Raw genomic sequence first — 19,105 nt, forward strand, 5'->3', positions numbered from 1 at the left:
AAAACCTATTAAATTCACTGAAAAAAACATAGGTTTCACACCAGTTATAGTTAGCTGGAAATTTTACTGACATAAAGCCATTGAAATTCCCACGTTATAGTTAGTTGGACTCACTATAACTTGCGCGCCTGCAATGCACTGCTGACGACGTTACATATTACATCACTCATGACATGGTCAGTCGAACCGTGGAAATTAAAAGGTTCTCCTCAGGACGGGGACTGGGTAGGGTCTTCACTGCAAAAGGCGCACAGAAAGAAGCAGTCAGAGCTGAAGTGCATGGTGCCCCAATAACTGCAGGTAGACGGTGACGCAAGAGGTCCGGAGATCGCGGGGGTAAAGACTCTCCTACGCTAAACCGTTGGACTGTAGCTGGATTCAATCCATTCCGCTGCCAGCATCAGGATGATGCTGGCAGCGGAATGGATTGAATCCAGCTACCGTCCGACGGTTTAGCGTAGGAGAGTCTCTACCCCTGCAACCTCCGGACCTCTTGCCGGCGTCACCGTCTACCTACAGTTATTATCGAGCGCAGGTAGGACTTGACAGAACATTTCTTGAAACAACTCGTGTTAATGACTTCTAGCAGCCATTGGGGCACTATGCACTTCAGCTCTGACTGCTTCTTTCTATTCAGTAATTGAGAGAAGGTGAGCAGCTACACCCATTGACTCCGGACCAATTCACGGACGTCCTGACTTACGAGTCCTCTTCACCCTGCATCTACATCTAAGTGCAGAAAAATTCACATGATGTGCAGTTAATCTCTACTCCTGCAGCCCCTGTGCGCCTTTTGCAGTGAAGACCCTACCCAGTCCCCGTCCTGAGGAGAACCTTTTAATTTCCACGGTTTGAAACGCGTTGACCCCCAGCCTGTGACAAGAAAGAAGGGTGCAGCCAGGGAATAATCAATACCACTGCTGTGGGCCCTAGCTGTCAATCCTGAAAATATTTTATCACAGGTTTTGTGAGACAGGCAGGCAGTTTCATTGTATCCTTAGTTCCGCCTGTCCACTGGTATATAAGTTCAAAGACTGGATCTTTTTGCGTAATGCTTTTCCTTGTTCAATGTCTCTCATGTTGCAATTTGTTTTGTATGTAACAATTATGTAATAAGTTGTATGTTGGTGTTGTGAATTTTGAGTATCCATTGTGAACCTTTTTACACATGTATATATTGCGCACACAATTGTCTGTTGTTGATTCGACTGTTTTGACAGGATATTCCTTTGAAGACATATGGATGAATTTATGAAACGTAATTAAAAATGAAAATAAATCTTTTGTAATACAAAACGTGTGGTTCACGCAGCACAAACTGGCTGAGTGTGTCCTAACTGATCACAAAACAAACCTGACTAGCCACCTTGTTCTGTTTTGCAATTGTTGAGGTCCAGGCGGGTCAGTTGTAGGACCCAATACCTTCTTTTGTTCACAGTTTGGTACATAATAGGGCAGGGGGATTAAAAGTACCTCTAACTCAGAGTTGGAGAAAGAGGCAAGAGAGTTGCATAAATAGGCAGGAAAGGTGCAGAAACAGAGCAGGGGTGCAGGAAGAGGTAAGTGAGGTGCAGAAAGAAGTAAGAGCAGTGCAGAAAGAACCAACAGAGGTGCAAAAAGAGGCAAGTCGGGTACAGCAAAAGGTAGGAGGGGTGCACAGGAGGCAAGAGAGGTACAGAAAGAGGCAGGAGGGGGGCAGGAAGAAGGAAGAAAAGTACTGAAAGAGGCAAGAGAATTGCTGAAAGAAACAAGAGGTGTAGAAAGAAGCAAGACAAGTGCAGAAAGAGGGAAGTGAGATGCAAAAAGAAGCAAGAGCAGTGCAGAAAGAACCAACAGAGGTGCTGAAAGAGGCACGTGAGGTACAGAAAGAGGCAAGAGGTGCAGAAGGAAGGAAGAGAAGTGCAGAAAGAAGTAACAGAGGTGCAGAGAGAGGCAAAAAGGGTGCAGAAAGACGTAAGAGGGATACAGAAAAAGGCAAGAGATGTGCAGAAAGAGGGAAGAAGGGTACAGAAAGAGGCAAGAGGGGTACAGAAAGAAGCAAATTAGGTGCAGAAAGAGGCAATAGATGTGCAGAAAGAGGGAAGAGAGGTACAGAAAGTAGAAGAGGTTTGCAGAAAGAGGCAAGGGAAGTGCAGAAAAAGAACAAAATGTGCAGAAAGAAGCAACAGAAATGCAGAAAGAGGCAAGAGAGGCGCAGAAGGAAGAGTGGCTTGCACACCATTAGTACCAATTTAACACCCACATTTAGCAATAAGTAACAGGTGACCATTCTGGGTTTGCAAAGGGCATTCCACCACACTGATACACTTGTCACTGCATTTCTGGTAACGTTTGAGCAAGAAACAAGTCTTTTTTTGTTCAAATCTGCAGATTAGACAGCAGATGATGAATTATGTGGCTAATGCGGAAAATGTATAATTGTGCGAAAGTTGGTGCCGCCAAAAAGTCGCATATTTCCAGTGGCCCTGCTCATACCTCTGACTAGGTCCAGAAGTGCTCCTCACTGATTCCTTCTTTTTTGTCTCATTGAGTTCATAGTTTAGCTGCTATGGAAATGAGGAAGACTAAACCTGAGGTTTCCATTCCACAACACAGACTACCATACCACACAATTACTCTCCATAACACATAATCCCACTCTACAAAATTCCTATAAAATAAATACCACATACGTTCTATCCACATAATTTCACGCACAACCTACCACATAATTCAGCTACACACAACGTACATCCACACCACTCCGAAAAACATTACTAAAAAACATTTTCATTTACATCACCAATAGCTCTAACTCTTGCAAATGCGAAACTTATTACATTGCAAACACTTCTTTAACTAGTCACCTTTACAGAGTGGTGGAGAAAGGGGGCTGGGCCTCCGACCAGCGCTCAGGTTTTCTGCTGCGTAGGACTTACAGGAGGTACCAGGAGGGCTTCTTGACCCCCAAAATCCCTCAGGAGTAAATTGGACTTCATCCCCCATCCCGTACTCTATCAGGAGGTGCATTTGCAGAGTGGTGGAGAAAGGGGGCATGGCCTCCGAAGACGTTTTTGCAATCCCACTGTGTGAGACTTACTAGAGGTAAGAAGAGTGGTAGTTGGCCCCCAAGGACATCCTTAGGGGCCAACTACTACTCCTCCTATTACCTACTTTAAGTCCCACACAGCAGGATTGCTAAATTGGCATAGCAGGCCACGCCCCCTTTCCCCACCACTCTGCAAACGCACTTCCTGGCGCACTCTTGGATGGGGATTAAAGTCCCCTTCACTGCTGGGGGTTCTTAGGGGCCAACTAGCCTACCTGATACCTCCACTATGTCCCAGATAGTGGGATTGCTGAAAGCTGGATACAGGCCACGCCCCCTTCCTCCACCACTCTGCAAATGCCCCTCCTGGCGTGTTCTGATTTGGGGGATTACGTCCCCTTGAATACTGAGTGTCCATGGGGACTAACTAGCCCACCAGTTACCTCCAGTAAGTCCCACACAGCTGGATTGCTGAGAATGGTCCGAGGCCATGCCCCCTTTTTACACCACTCTGCAAACAAGCCTCCTGGCGCACTGCTTTTTGGGGGATGAAATCCACTTTAGTCCTGAGATCCTCAGGACTCAAGAGGACCTCATCGCCCCACCAGCAGTGCGCTAAACGGAACGTTTGCAGAGTGGTGTAAAAGGGGGGCGTGGCCTCGGACCACCTCTCAGCAATCCAGGTGTGTGGTGCTCACTGGAGGTACCTAGTGGGCTAGTTGGCCCCCAGGGACCCTCAGAATTCAAGGGGATTTAATTCCCTAACTTAGAACGTGCTAAGGGGTGCGTTTGCAAAGTGGTGCAGGGAGGGGGTGGGGACTCCGGCGAGATGCTGGCTTTTAAAAAAAAAATCTTTGAATTGGGGCTATGTGGCACCTTTCTTTCAACATGTTTGGGCACTGGGGACCCCATAACCCAGGGCCTGCATATTTATTTATTTTTTTAATTCGCCATGGGGACCCCATCCTTCGGGGCATGGCCACAAATACAATTTCTTTTAATGAAAGGGGCTGCGTGGCATCCCTCCTGAGGTATTTATCTGCCCTGGGGACCCCATCCCCCATTGCTTCCTTTTTTATTTATTTATTTTTCATTCTGGAGGAGGGCCGCGAGGCCCCCCCTTGGGCCTGTTCAGGCCCTGGGGATCCCATCCCCCGGGGCATGCCCAATTATTTATTTATTCTTTAGAGGGAGGAAGCCGATTGGCCACCCTCCCGGGCCATTTATGGACTGGGTACCCCATCCCCCGGGGCATGGCCTTTTGTTGGGGACCGCGGGGGAGCCTCAAGGCCCTAGCAGTCTTGCGGGAGCCGGCATTGTTTTTGCACAAGGGGGCCTGCTGAAATGTAGCACCATTTTAAAAAAGGACGCCTTCTGGACCAAGGCCTACCTTTTTGCAAAATTTGGTGTAATTCCGTTCAGCAGTTTGGGCTGTAGCCTGTTCCAATTTTTCCTATAGAAATTAACCCTTTGCATGCTCATGACGAGCTGAGCTCGTCATGAACTACAGTGCTCCTGTGTTCATGACGAGATGAGCTCGTCATGGTCTTTAGAACGCTCGCACGCTGGGCTAATTCCCCTGCTGTGCTGAGCGTTCTAAAGAAACGGGTGTGGCCATGACAAGCTCAGCTCGTCATGAGCACAGGAGCACTGTACTGCATGATGAGCTGAGCTCGTCATGAGCATGGGGGCGCTGTGCGCGCCCCCCGCCCCCCAGCACAGTAGGGGAATGTGCGCAGCAGGGAAGGGGTTAACATGGGGAAACCACATTTTGGATCCCCTTTTTTTCTTGGCCCCCGCTTTACGAATCACCCTGAAACTTCCAAGACAGGATTTGACCGGAGCTGGCGATTAGTTTTGAACATGTTGCGAAGATTCGTCAAACGGCGCCAAAGATATTGGCAAATCAAAAAACACCTTTCCTATGGAAAATAGGTCCTAACTATAGCTACCTACTAGCGACCACGTAGGGTCTTGAAGGAAATTTCTGTAAACTATTGCTGGTTTGCAATAAACACTGACCTTGCTGCTAAAGCCAGGGTGCCTGGCATTGTGTGCGCCTTTACTTTGTGGACAACTCTTTGAATTAATATATATATATATATATATATATATATATATATATATATATATATATATATATATATATATTCACTGAAAAAACCATAGGTTATAGACCATATATAGTTAGGGATTAGCATTTAAAAAACCTTATTTTATTTGCACAAAACCATTGAAATTCCATATATAGTTAGTTGCACTAACTATATATCGCGGACCCGCAATCCACTGCTAATGATGTCACATATTACATCATTCATGACATGGTCAGTGACATCACTGATGACATCACTGATGACATCTCAAATGACATCACTGATGACATCACTGATGACAACACCCAGTGACTGTATGTTTCTGTAAAGTTAAAATATGTCTTACATATTGAAGAATGAGTGGATGTATAAGTGTCTGGATGAAGGATTTAGTAGGTGCATGACTGACTGTATGAGAGAATGATTAAATGTGTCTCACTGAGTGCATGGGTTAGTGATTAAAGTGTCTTAATTTGGCAATCATTATTTATGTTCTTCTGTAAACTGCTGCATGTTTAAATCAGTAGCTATATCAGTAACTATATGGGTTATTGAATGGTTGCCCAAGTATTTGTATGGGAGACTGAGTATGTGTGTGGGTGGCTGGGAGGTGTATAACTCTGTGCATAGATGTGTGAGCAGTTGATTCCCTAGGTGTATGGCTTCAAAAGTGCATGTAGAAACAGCTGTATGGACAGTTGACTGTGTGCATGAGTATATTGGTGAGTGAATGGATATCTCAGTTCTACATGTCAAAGTAAGTACATATGTAAAACACACTCCATGTGAGAGTTGACATATATAAATAACTGAACATAAGAGCCAGTGAATGTGAGAGTGGCTGTATGAATCATTTTGAACTTGTATCAGTGATTGTATAAGAGAGTAAATATGTGTTAGTATATGTTTGAATAAGTAAGGTGTGTATAACTGTATAGTTGAGGAAATGGAGGTGTGATTGATTCTTTGCATGACTGACTAGGTGTGTGAGTAACTCCATGGATGTGTGACAGTCTGTGAGTGCCTGTTTACACTGAGTGTATCTAAGGTTATATTAGAGTCTGAAGATGTATTATCACATAAATGATATCATCAGTGATGTAATCAGTAATGTCAAATGAGATGTCAGTGATGTCATCAGTGATGTCATTTGAGATCTCATCAGTGATGTCATCAGTGATGTCATTTGAGATGTCATCAGTGATGTCATCAGTGATGTCACTGACCATGTCATGAATGATGTAATATGTGACATCATTAGCAGTGGATTGCGGGTCCGCGATATATAGTTAGTGCAACTAACTATATATGGAATTTCAATGGTTTTGTGCAAATAAAATAAGGTTTTTTAAATGCTAATCCCTAACTATATATGGTCTATAACCTATGGTTTTTTTCAGTGAATTTTCAAGGTTTTGTAAATGCAAATTCCTAACTATATATGGTCTATAACCTATGGTTTTTTCTGTGAATTTCATTGGTTTTTTAAAAGCTAATATCTATAGCTGTAAAATATATTCTTTATTAAGTGACGTATCACGTAGCCCGTGAGACGCCTCATGATGCATCGCATAACCGTGACGTATCGTCTCTGCAGCGCAAACCAAACCCAAAACGTAAGCGCGCCAAAACACGCTTAAAGATATATATATATTTTTTTAACCTTAATTAGACAAAATCCACACGTGCACATATCACAAACGTTCAAAAAACACAATATGTCGGACTCCCGTTACGCTGCCGGTTAGCTGCCCGGTTAACGTACCAGGAAGCACCTTTACCGCGAAAAATCGCATTTTTTTTTTCACCCCCCAGGGAACTTTAATAGCCCCCTCATCAATCCTAGGGGTTCAGGAGGGGTCTGCCTTACCCCTTTCATTCATTTACACCTTTTTTCCACCTCTTGTCTCTCGATCCCACAGAGAGACAAGATGGCGGCCGCTCCAGACTGTTTACAAAGATAACAGCCAATCAGCTTCTCCTCAGACTCCCGTTACACTGCCGGTTAGCTGCCCGGTTCGCGTACCAAGACGCGTCTCTACGGCGAAAAAATCGGAATTTTTTTTTTTGGGCCCAGCGTGGCTCTATAATATCCCCTCATCAATCCTAGGGGGTCAGAAGGGGTCTACCTTGCCCCTTTCCTTCATTTCCCCCTTTGATTTGGCCTCCTCTTGTCTCTCGATCCTACCGAGAGACAAGATGGCGGCCGCTCTGAACTGTTTACAATGTTGACAGCCAATCAGCTACTCGTCAGACTCCCGTTACACTGCTGGTTAGCTTCCCGGTTAGCTGCCCGGTTCGTGTACCAAGACGCGTCTCTACGGCGAAAAAAACTGATTTTTTTTTTTTTTTTTTTTTTTGGGCCCAGCGTGGCTCTATAATATCCCCTCATCAATCCTAGGGGGTCAGAAGGGGTCTACCTTGCCCCTTTCCTTCATTTCCCCCTTTGATTTGGCCTCCTCTTGTCTCTCGATCCTACCGAGAGACAAGATGGCGGCCGCTCCGAACTGTTTACAATGTTGACAGCCAATCAGCTACTCGTCAGACTCCCGTTACAGTGCCGGTTAGCTTCCCGGTTAGCTGCCCGGTTCGCGTACCAAGACGCGTCTCTACGGTGAAAAAAACGGATTTTTTTTTTTTTTTTTTTGGGGCCCAGCGTGGCTCTATAATATCCCCTCATCAATCCTAGGGGGTCAGAAGGGGTCTACCTTGCCCCTTTCCTTCATTTCCTCCTTTGTTTTGGCCTCCTCTTGTCTCTCGATCCTACCGAGAGACAAGATGGCGGCCGCACCGGACTGTTTAGAATGTTGACAGACACCGGAGAGCCAATCAGCTTCGCTTCGCAAAGTTCCGATAAGCGAAAAGTACGCGAACCGGATCGCTGCCCGGAGCGCTGTTACAGATATATATCTTGATTTAAACGTTAATTTCTCAAAATCCACTGAAGCACATATATTGAGACCTAGCAAAGGCACATCGGGCTAACAGTCCCTACAATTTTGCCAAGTTTCGTGCAAATCCATTCAGCCGTTCGAGCTAAAAGTGAGTCCAACCGCCCTATGGAAAACTCAATGTTAAAAACGCGTTTTGGGACCCCCCTTTTTTCTCAGCCCCCCCTTGACGAAACCCCCCCAAATTTCCAGGAGCTGCTCAGAAACAAAATGTGCCATTTTCCTGAAAATTTCAGCCGATTCCGTCCACAAACGCCAAAGTTATTAGACATAGAATTTTCAGAAATCCCATAGGGAAAAAATCCTAACTATATATACCTACTGGCGACCGCCAGTAGGTAATATATATATATATATATATTACCTACTGGCGATAGCCAGTAGGTATATATAGTTAGGATTTTTTTCCTATGGGACTTTTGAAAATTCTATGTCTAATAACTTTGGCGTTTGTGGACGGAATCGGCTGAAATTTTCAGGAAAATGGCACATTTCGTTTCTGAGCAGCTCCTGAAAATTTGGGGGGGGTTCGTCAAGGGGGGGCCGAGAAAAAAGGGGGGTCCCAAAACGCGTTTTTCCCATGTTAATTTCCATAGGGCGGTTGGACTCACTTTTAGCCCGAACGGCTGAATGGATTTCCACGAAACTTGGCAAAATTGTAGGGACTGTTAGCCCGATGTGCCTTTGCTAGGTCTCAATATATGTGCTTCAGTGGATTTTGAGAAATTAACGTTTAAATCAAGATATATATCTGTAACAGCGCTCCGGGCAGCGCTCCGGTTCGCGAACTTTTCGCGTATCGGAACTTTGCAAAGCGAAGCTGATTGGCTCTCCGGTGTCTGTCAACATTCTAAACAGTCCGGTGCGGCCGCCATCTTGTCTCTCGGTAGGATCGAGAGACAAGAGGAGGCCAAAACAAAGGGGGAAATGAAGGAAAGGGGGCAAGGTAGACCCCTCCTGACCCCCTGGGATTGATGAGGGGGATATTATAGAGCCACGCCGGGCCCAAAAAAAAAAAAAAAAAAATCCGATTTTTTCGCCGTAGAGACGCGTCTTGGTTCGCGAACCGGGCAGCTAACCGGGCAGCTAACCGGGAAGCTAACCGTCAGTGTAACCCAAAAAAAAAAAAAAATCCGATTTTTTCGCCGTAGAGACGCGTCTTGGTTCGGGAACCGGGCAGCTAACCGGGCAGCTAACCGGGAAGCTAACCGGCAGTGTAACCCAAAAAAAAAAATCAAATTTTTTCCCCGTAGAGACGCGTCTTGGTACGCGAACCGGGCAGCTAACCGGGCAGCTAACCGGGAAGCTAACCGGCAGTGTAACGGGAGTCTGAGGAGTAGCTGATTGGCTGTCAATATTGTAAACAGTCCGGAGCGGCCGCCATCTTGTCTCTCGGTAGGATCGAGAGACAAGAGGAGGCCAAAACAAAGGGGGAAATGAAGGAAAGAGGGCAAGGTAGACCCCTTCTGACCCCCTAGGATTTATGAGGGGGATATTATAAAACCACGTGGGGCCAAAAAAAAAAAAAAAAAAATCCGATTTTTTCGCCGTAGAGACGCGTCTTGGTACGCGAACTGGGCAGCTAACCGGGCAGCTACCGGGAAGCTAATCGGCAGTGTAACGGGAGTCTGAGGAGAAGCTGATTGGCTGTTATCATTGTAAACAGTCTGGAGCGGCCGCCATCTTGTCTCTCTGTGGGATCGAGAGACAAGAGGTGGGAAAAAAAAAGGTGTAAATGAATGAAAGGGGTAAGGCAGACCCCTCCTGAACCCCTAGGATTGATGAGGGGGCTATTAAAGTTCCCTGGGGGGTGAAAAAAAAAATTTGCGATTTTCGCGGTAAAGGTGCTTCCTGGTACGTTAACCGGGCAGCTAACCGGCAGCGTAACGGGAGTCCGACATATTGTGTTTTTTGAACGTTTGTGATATGTGCACGTGTGGATTTTGTCTAATTAAGGTTAAAAAATATATATATATCTTTAAGCGTGTTCTGGCGCGCTTACGTTTTGGGTTTGGTTTGCGCTGCAGAGACGATACGTCACGGTTATGCGATGCATCATGAGGCGTCTCACGGGCTACGTGATACGTCACTTAATAAAGAATATATTTTACAGCTATAGATATTAGCTTTTAAAAAACCAATGAAATTCACAGAAAAAACCATAGGTTATAGACCATATATAGTTAGGAATTTGCATTTACAAAACCTTGAAAATTCACTGAAAAAACCATAGGTTATAGACCATATATAGTTAGGGATTAGCATTTAAAAAACCTTATTTTATTTGCACAAAACCATTGAAATTCCATATATAGTTAGTTGCACTAACTATATATCGCGGACCCGCAATCCACTGCTAATGATGTCACATATTACATCATTCATGACATGGTCAGTGACATCACTGATGACATCACTGATGACATCTCAAATGACATCACTGATGACATCACTGATGACAACACCCAGTGACTGTATGTTTCTGTAAAGTTAAAATATGTCTTACATATTGAAGAATGAGTGGATGTATAAGTGTCTGGATGAAGGATTTAGTAGGTGCATGACTGACTGTATGAGAGAATGATTAAATGTGTCTCACTGAGTGCATGGGTTAGTGATTAAAGTGTCTTAATTTGGCAATCAATATTTATGTTCTTCTGTAAACTGCTGCATGTTTAAATCAGTAGCTATATCAGTAACTATATGGGTTATTGAATGGTTGCCCAAGTATTTGTATGGGAGACTGAGTGTGTGTGTGGGTGGCTGGGAGGTGTATAACTCTGTGCATAGATGTGTGAGCGGTTGATTCCCTAGGTGTATGGGTTCAAAAGTGCATGTAGAAACAGCTGTATGGACAGTTGACTGTGTGCATGAGTATATTGGTGAGTGAATGGATATCTCAGTTCTACATGTCAAAGTAAGTACATATGTAAAGCACACTCCATGTGAGAGTTGACATATATAAATGTAGTGTAGTTCCTAGTTTCCCACTAGGCCCTGCGCATTGGAATAACATAAACAGTAGTATCGACGTGGAACTGCTTATATTCCAGGCCTCCACTGACTATGCTAAACTTAATTGGGTTGTGTTACCAACTAGCTCAGAGGTCACTGGAAACTTTCTTCTCTGCATAGGAAGTGATCAGCTTCCTTGGCACAGACAAGAAGGGATTCAGCTTTCCAACAACCGTGCAACATGACAACTTTGCTCCTCAGATCAAGAGTCGATCTCTAGGGTCGTGTGAAACAATAGACATAGATTTCACTCAGTCAGTCTAGTGCAGTTTACTTTCACAGTATGTAGAGAATAGAGAGACGGGCGTGTATCAATAAAGGTTGACATTTATTGAACAGTCTTTCTTCTCATACAAGAGAAATGTATTGCCACAATTGCAATAACTGTTATTATAGAAAGTACGTACAGTAAGATAAGAATAGCGAAATAGAACTGTAAAAGCATTGATATGGTTTCTTAGCCATACAATGGTTTAAAAGTAATAAAACATATATACAGTCATATATACATTAGGCTAACATACTCAACTGGTGCTTCTAACTAAGCCTACCCCAGTGTGCCTGACCTAAGCCTAACACGTGAGAAGGGGAGTAAGTAAGTAGCTTAAGTTAAGTTGGTTTTGCCAAGGTTTGTTTCAAGAATTCTCGTCTAAGGGTTTAGTCAACACCATACCTCTGAATAGAATGATGGAGGATTGGTATCTCCTTCAGGGGTCTCTCTCGATATCCCAGTCACCCGCGAAGGTAAACTGGAAGCGCCGGGACTGGATTTCTCTGCACGAGAAAGGCAGCGGCTTCTCTCAGCGCGTCGAGGAAGGAGGGGTGACAGCGTCTGCGGGCAGCTGGGCTGGATGTCTTCGCAGAGGACGGCTGCACGGCTCCTCAAGCGTACTGCACCATAGGTCGCGCTGTAGCGGCGATAATGGTAATCAGTAGCTTCACCACCACAGGATAGCAGGCTGCAGCGACAGAGTGCTAGTTTTTACCAACACGGGGTCATGCAGGCAGCTGGCATCAGCAACATGTTCGCTCATTGCTTAAGGCAACGTTGGTAATATTTATACCTGACAGGTGCCGGGTTTGACGCAAGTTTGCTGGACATAAGACGTCAATTAAAGATGTCACTAGGAAGTGATAGTTATCAGTTGCTCATTAGAGTTCCATTATTAATCAAAACATAGCAAGCGGGGATTTCCAGGTTTGCTAAGTTTTTATCTTGTTGAAGAACTCGGAGTGTTATCTAGGAATATCAGATAGTGACTGCTGCTCTGTCATTGCACTAATTGGTCCCAAAGGAAGTAGCAGAGAGTCATGCTGGAATGTGGCTCTGTGGCTCTGCTCGTGTGAGGCCAGAGATGACTTTACAGAAAATCGCACTTGAACGGTTATGCCAATATAGGGAATAAATGGATTTATAGCCGAATAGGGGCATAAGGTCACAGTATCGATCAGGAACCTAGATAAGCACATGACACCCACTCCACGAATTCATGTCCATCAAAATTACTAAAACTAAGCAATTAGATGCATGTGTAACATTGTGTAACATAGCCCACCCCAAAATACATAAATGCATTTGAAATAGGCGTACTTGTAATACATGGAATTTAGGTACTGTACGTAGTTTTAAAAGTATAGTAATCATTCAAAAAATTATTGCATATGAAATAAAATGAACGATTATGCATAAGGAATTACACATGAAGTATCTCTGACAGAAGAAATGCGAGATAAATCATCACATAAAAATGCATTGTAATAATATGTGTGCTAGAGGCTGGTGTTATGTTGTTATGTCTCTAGATGTGTTTTTTAGAAATAGAAGTGTGAAGCTTCTGTTCTCTAAGAATAGTTTTTACGTTAAGCAAAGAATCGTTCGTGCCAAAAGGAGAGGGTCAAAAAAAATTTTTAAAAAATTGTCCAATTCAAAGAAAAAATCAGTTTACCAAAGCTCCTGGCAGTTTTCTGTTGATCAAAACTGAAGGCCGAATTCAGAGTTCACGGGAACGCTGTGTGTCGGAAAGTTTCCCAAAAGTTATTGTTTCTCTGTGGGTGAGAACATCGTATCAGACAGGCTCGCAAAGAATTGGTCTACAAAATCAGGTGAACGTTGTACCTGGATGATGTTGCTTTTGTCACTCGCTCCACTGTTACCACTTGGCTGTAGTACAGGAGTCTCCACGAATGCCGTCATCAGGATTGGTAGCCGCTGGGGACAACACAATGCGTGAGCCGTTATTGGACTTAGCAAAGTATCGACGTCCATTGGTACTGCTGATGGAAGTGAAAGACAGATGTCCAACACGCATTCATCGCCGCAAAGCATACACCGTAGCACAGGTAAAATGCAATTTTGCCATATTGGTCTGAATGAAAGGAACCAGGTCATATTTAGATCTCTCAGCCTGGCCAATCCGAGGACGTTAGTTATCCTGTCCCTGTAGCGCATTGCTAGGATTGTCTCTTCCATTCCCATGGGAGCTATGTCTGAGCCGAGGCTTGCCATAACGTAGCAGAAGGGTCAAAAATAGAATCCCTGCGATGAGTCCCAAAAATAGTGGAATACCACCAAAGATGGAGTGCACAAAATTAGGAAAGATTCCCAAAATTGCCTGGAAGGGTGTTAGCAGTCCCGTGAAGACTGTCTTAAATATGCCTGGGATGCTTGTAGCACTAGACATGTTAAGGAGTTGGTCGAGCATTTGTACGAAATGCACGGGGCAATTTGTTGATAAAAGGTCATGGACCTCAGTAGCCGTCCTTGCGACTAGAAGATCATACGTCTCTTTAGATGACGTTATAGGCACTTTTGTCTGTAAAAGCACAGATTTCATTTTGCTTAATGTATCAATTCGTATAGAAGAGAGATTCAGACGAGGCCAGAGGGGAGTCACTATGTCTGGAGGCCCGCTCGGGAACAATGCTTGCATGCAACATTTGACCATGGACGTTACTTGTACTAGATAACTTTTTCCGGGCGCGAGGCCACAGCACCTGTGATCCGTTCTAAGAATGTAACTCCCGTTTGCGAGTTGCATAAAGAAGGGCTCTATCTGAGTTGCAGGTGTGACTAGCTGGTGGCATGAAAGGTTGTTTGAATTGCCATCACATGCTCCGTGTAAATTAATACCCTGACACAAAAGTATACCGCTTAGTGAGTGTTTACAGTTGTCACCACTAAGAAATACATTTTTGTCGCTGTCACTATAGCAAGAATGAGTGTATGGTAATTTCCATTCGGATTTTACATATCCCTTACCCAATTGTTCATACTGGCCAGCAGGTATGTATTCAAGGCATTTTTTAAAGCGGAAAGTTGTTATCGGAATTGTGATAATTCCGTGTATTATCCATTCAATGACAGGACTCTCTGACATTGTCAATGGTAATCTCTCGAGTTTCTCGATGCTCAAGATTGTATAGTCTGCTCCTTTCTGTGCCAAACTGATCTGTTTATCAGTAAGGTTAAAAATGGAAAATAATGACGTTGTGTTGATCAGACGCCAAGGCACATAGCCTGAACGAAGATTTTGCAGCGTCCAGCCTAGTTCTATAATAGAGCGTAATTGAGACTGGCCATGTTGTAACATTAGCAAATCTCTGTCTATCACATCAAAGGCAGAGGATACAATATTGTCCAAAGAATATATTCTGGAAGACAGAGTCATTAACCCATTGTCTACCACAGAAAGTGATTTTTCCAAATTAATACGATCAATTTCTCGTATCTTTTCAGCAGTTTCAATTTGCTTTACTTTCCAAGCCTCGTTGTAAGCAGCATAGATGCTGGTCGCTATGAAACGCTTTTGACGCTGTTTGCGTGGTCCAAGAATGAAATCGCGCAAATCAGCACCATCTTTTAATAAAGACAAGTGTTGCTTAATTTCAGCCAGTGTGGATGTAGTTAGCCATTCTAGGCAGAGTTTCCCTACACTGTATGTGGTTATAATTCCTGGATGTTGTCTCTGGGAATATCTAGAGTCTAATCTGGTCATTTTTAAACCCTGTGTTTTATTCAGGAATCTATCTTGACAGCTATTTGTGTCTATAGGCCAGATTAACCACTTTTTCCAATCAGGATGTGTTCTGTTGAAATGTAAAATGTGTGACACGTCTAACTCATTATCTGCAGTTGCATTCTCAGCTATTGGCTTTGGTATAGACGGTGTTTTAAGGTCTTTGTTCTTAGCTAGGCCAAGACAAGATGTTTGGTGTACAGTGTCATTCAAAAATAACATTTGTTCTGGTATCATGCAGGTTCTAAACAGTGCTTCTATGCCTTGCACCTGCCAATCTTTTGTACCCCAAATTGTTTTCGTTTCAATATTATTTTTCCAATAATCAAAACCAAATGTCATCATTTTGTCATAAAATGCTTCTGAATATATCAATTTAGAATTTGTCAGCATTGTTTTCATTCCGGTTTTATCTAACAGTTTGTAATAAAACGTTTCTGCATCACTGGTGTTAAACCCTGAGAAGTATTTGAATTTCTCAAAAAATGCTTTAGAACTGCTTTTAGGTGGTGTAGCACAATGTTCCCATTGATTATACATAAAAACATTTCTAGGCTGTGCAGATTTATGCAAGTAATGATCCCCATAGTGGGTGTAACAGAATAACTGCTCATAACTAGATGAACCTTGTAAATAATCATGATCTGTGAATCTAGCTGACATTACTAAATCAGACATCATGTCATTAATACTGTTAAAGTCCCAATCATCAGAGAATGTACTTGGTGTCACAAAGTCACTTAAGGAAACCTTTAGTTGATGAGGATACTTCAGGATTTTGACCGGACCATAGATCTCATAGTCTGTTTTCTCCCATACTACCCCACCAGGTATTGGAATTGCTGTGACATTTACTGTTGACAGTTCTCTTTTCTTCACGTGGGATGATCTGTGTTGTTTCAGGACTAGGTTGATGTTCTGACTTGCTGTGTCCATTCAATTGTAATGAACTTCCCTAAAATTAAAACTAAAATTAGGCATAGTAGGAGTATGAATACCCCTGAGATAATCCAATGCTCAATCAACGGTGAATCCAGATATAGTTCTTTGATTTGTTGAAGGAGTCCTGTTGTATTTTCTTTAGAATACTTTTTTGTTTCTGGCATCACTTCGGGGTCGTTTAAATCTTCAGAGAAGTTGTCGAAGTTGATGAAATAACCAGAGGCAGTTCTGTCAATTGATGGGATTGTTCTTTCAATCTGTCTCTCGGTAGCACTTTCTGATGCCACATTAGTGTAGACTGGTGTTGTTTCTTGACGAACTGTTTCAATCTGTGTTTCAAGAGGCACGAGTTCCATGGCATTATTGCATAGTCCTTCATTGTGCACTGCAGGCTGATCGAATGTGATGAGTCTTTCAGTTTGAACCTCTTGGATTGTTGCAAGTTTGGGTATTCTGTTGTTTCTTGGGAGTCCACTGGGCCTACTGTTGATTATAGGCCACATGCTTGTGGTTTTACCAGATCGATGGACACGACTCTGTTCTCCTTTTTACCAGCAAGGGGCGGTAGCACAACTGATCTTGTTCCGGTGACTGCTAAGACAGGTACTGCTTTTCTGTAAGAAGGCCCAAATTCCTTCTTAACCGCGATCTTTTCTCTGACTAGATCCCCAATCTTTGGAATCCAGACAGGCCTTGCTGGGGCTGTTGCGGGTGGTGCCTCGTCAGTGGTACTTGGCTGTTGCTTTAACTTTATGTTGCTTAATGATTTTCTTGTTTCATTCAGTTCCTGTAAAACAGCCAAACGGTCTTTTACATCAAAGTGCTTTGTTTCTTCTTGTACCACTGACATCTGACTATCGAGGTCCTGAACGTTCATTCTAATTCCGAACAATAGTTCGTATGGGCTGAAACTTTTTAGAGAATTTCTTGGCATGTTGTTAAGACTAGTCTGGACACTTATTAAATGTTTGACCCACCCAGCGCCTGAACCTAATACCTTCGCTGTTATAGATTGCTTTATATCCCGGTTTTTTCTTTCTACCACACTATTCCCTTCGGGGTGCGACGGACAAGAATACCGCAACCCAATTCCCATGCTGGCCATGGCCTCCTTATAGGCTCGAGAGCTGAAAGCAGGACCCTGGTCAGAATGGAACGTGGTAATTGCGTATGTGCCGATAAAGACTCGTAAATCTTTTATAACCGTTCTAGCGTCAGCCGAGCGCTGGGGCCACATCCATATGAACCTCGTACAGGAATCCACTGCTACCATGATATATCTATAGTTACCGTCCCTTTGTAGGGGACCACAGTGGTCCAGGTAAACACATGCAAATGGTTTATCCGAGATGAGAAGGGGTGTCTGCGCTGGTCGTTTCACTGTTGATACTTTTATCCTTTGGCATATGTCGCATTCTAATACATACTTTTTAGTTTGTATTCTCAAGCGAGGCCACCAATATCTCTGTTTTAATAGTGATACTGTTGCGGAAACGCCAGCGTGTGCAGAAGCAAGCCCTTCGTGTGCCGCTTTTATTAGTCCTAGTCTGTGTTCCTTGTTTGGAATTACTCTATCCCCCACTCCAGGGATTCGAGCAAAAGGAACATTATTTGTATCCGTTAAGTACAAGTACTTTTCAGGAAAGCCTTTTGGGAGTGTTTTCTTATCATTTTTTACTGACGCACTGACAGCTTGTAGAACATCGCTGTCTATTTTTGTTTGTGACCGAGTTATCGCAGCTACGGAAGCCGTTTGCACAGCTGCCTTCGCGGCTTCATCAGCCAATGAATTCCCTGCAACGTGAACGCCATCACGTTGATGACTCAGTGTATGTATCACGTGAGTCTTTTGTAGTTCTTTTTGTAAAAGAACTACCTGCTCCCAAAGCATTTTATGCTTTATTGTGCCACCTTTTGCATCTTTGAAACCATTTTCCACCCAATTCTGCAAGTATTCATTATAAGATTGTACGCAATAAAAAGAATCGCACACTATTAGTGTGGGGAATTCGCGATCAGTATTTTCTAGCGCCATCTTAAATGCTACTAATTCAGCTCGTTGAGCCGAGCAATCTCCTAGAGATTGTGTTTTAGTGACCAATGGTCTAAATTTTCCTTTGTGCCAGCGACCTTTAACAATCGCGCACGCAGCACTGTAAGCTTGCTTACCCCCAACTGCGGGTTGTGCTGATCCGTCAGTATATATAATACTTCCGTATTCTTCGAGAGGCAGGATTTCAATTGGCAGAGGACATTCGTATTCATATTGTAAAAATTCCTGTGTTTTTAAGTTAGGATCAAATTCGTAAACTACGTCTGTTGCAGCAAGAGAATTAACCCACTGAATCCATCTCGGATGCAAAGCTTTAGCATTAGGAATGCTTGCTTTAGTTACCGCTTCTAAAGCCGGAATTGGTGTTACGATTATTATTCGTTTACCTTGTGCTAGGGGCCTTTCTTTTGCTACAGCAGTCTGAACCGCAGTTAGAATTTTCTCCGTTGAACTGAATTTTATTTCAGCCTTTGTGTACAAATGTGATTTGTAAGCTATTGGTACCTTTTCTCCCTCATTAGAGGTTAGGTACGTGAATCCGCATCTTCCTGGGATGACTCGGATTACAAGATCACGTGTGTTGTCACGTGTATCTAATTTTGTTTTTGCTAACATGTCTGTTTGCAGTGATCTCAAAATTTCTGTGTGTTTTTGAGTCCAATTGATTTGTTTTAAATCAGGTTTTATTAGTTCGTAGAGAGGTTTAACCCTCTCTGCGTAATTTAGGATGTAAGTTCTTCCGAAATTCAGAAAACCTAGTATAGATTGTAAATTCTTCAGCGTTTTCGGAGCTTGGAGTACAGCGCACTTCTCTAAGAAGTTGTCCGCTAGGCTTTTCCCTTCACTTGATAATTCGTACCCTAAAAACAGTACTGTCAGATGGGCAATTCGAGACTTTTTAAAGTTGAATTTGTAACCCTCTGCTGCGAACCCAAGTATAATGGTGTTCACTCTTTTCAAGTGAGTATCCAAGTCGTCGTCTGTGAGATAAATATCATCTACGT

The sequence above is a fragment of the Lissotriton vulgaris genome, chromosome 12 (assembly GCF_964263255.1).
Source record: "Lissotriton vulgaris chromosome 12, aLisVul1.2, whole genome shotgun sequence".
NCBI classification, from domain to species: Eukaryota; Metazoa; Chordata; class Amphibia; order Caudata; family Salamandridae; genus Lissotriton; species Lissotriton vulgaris.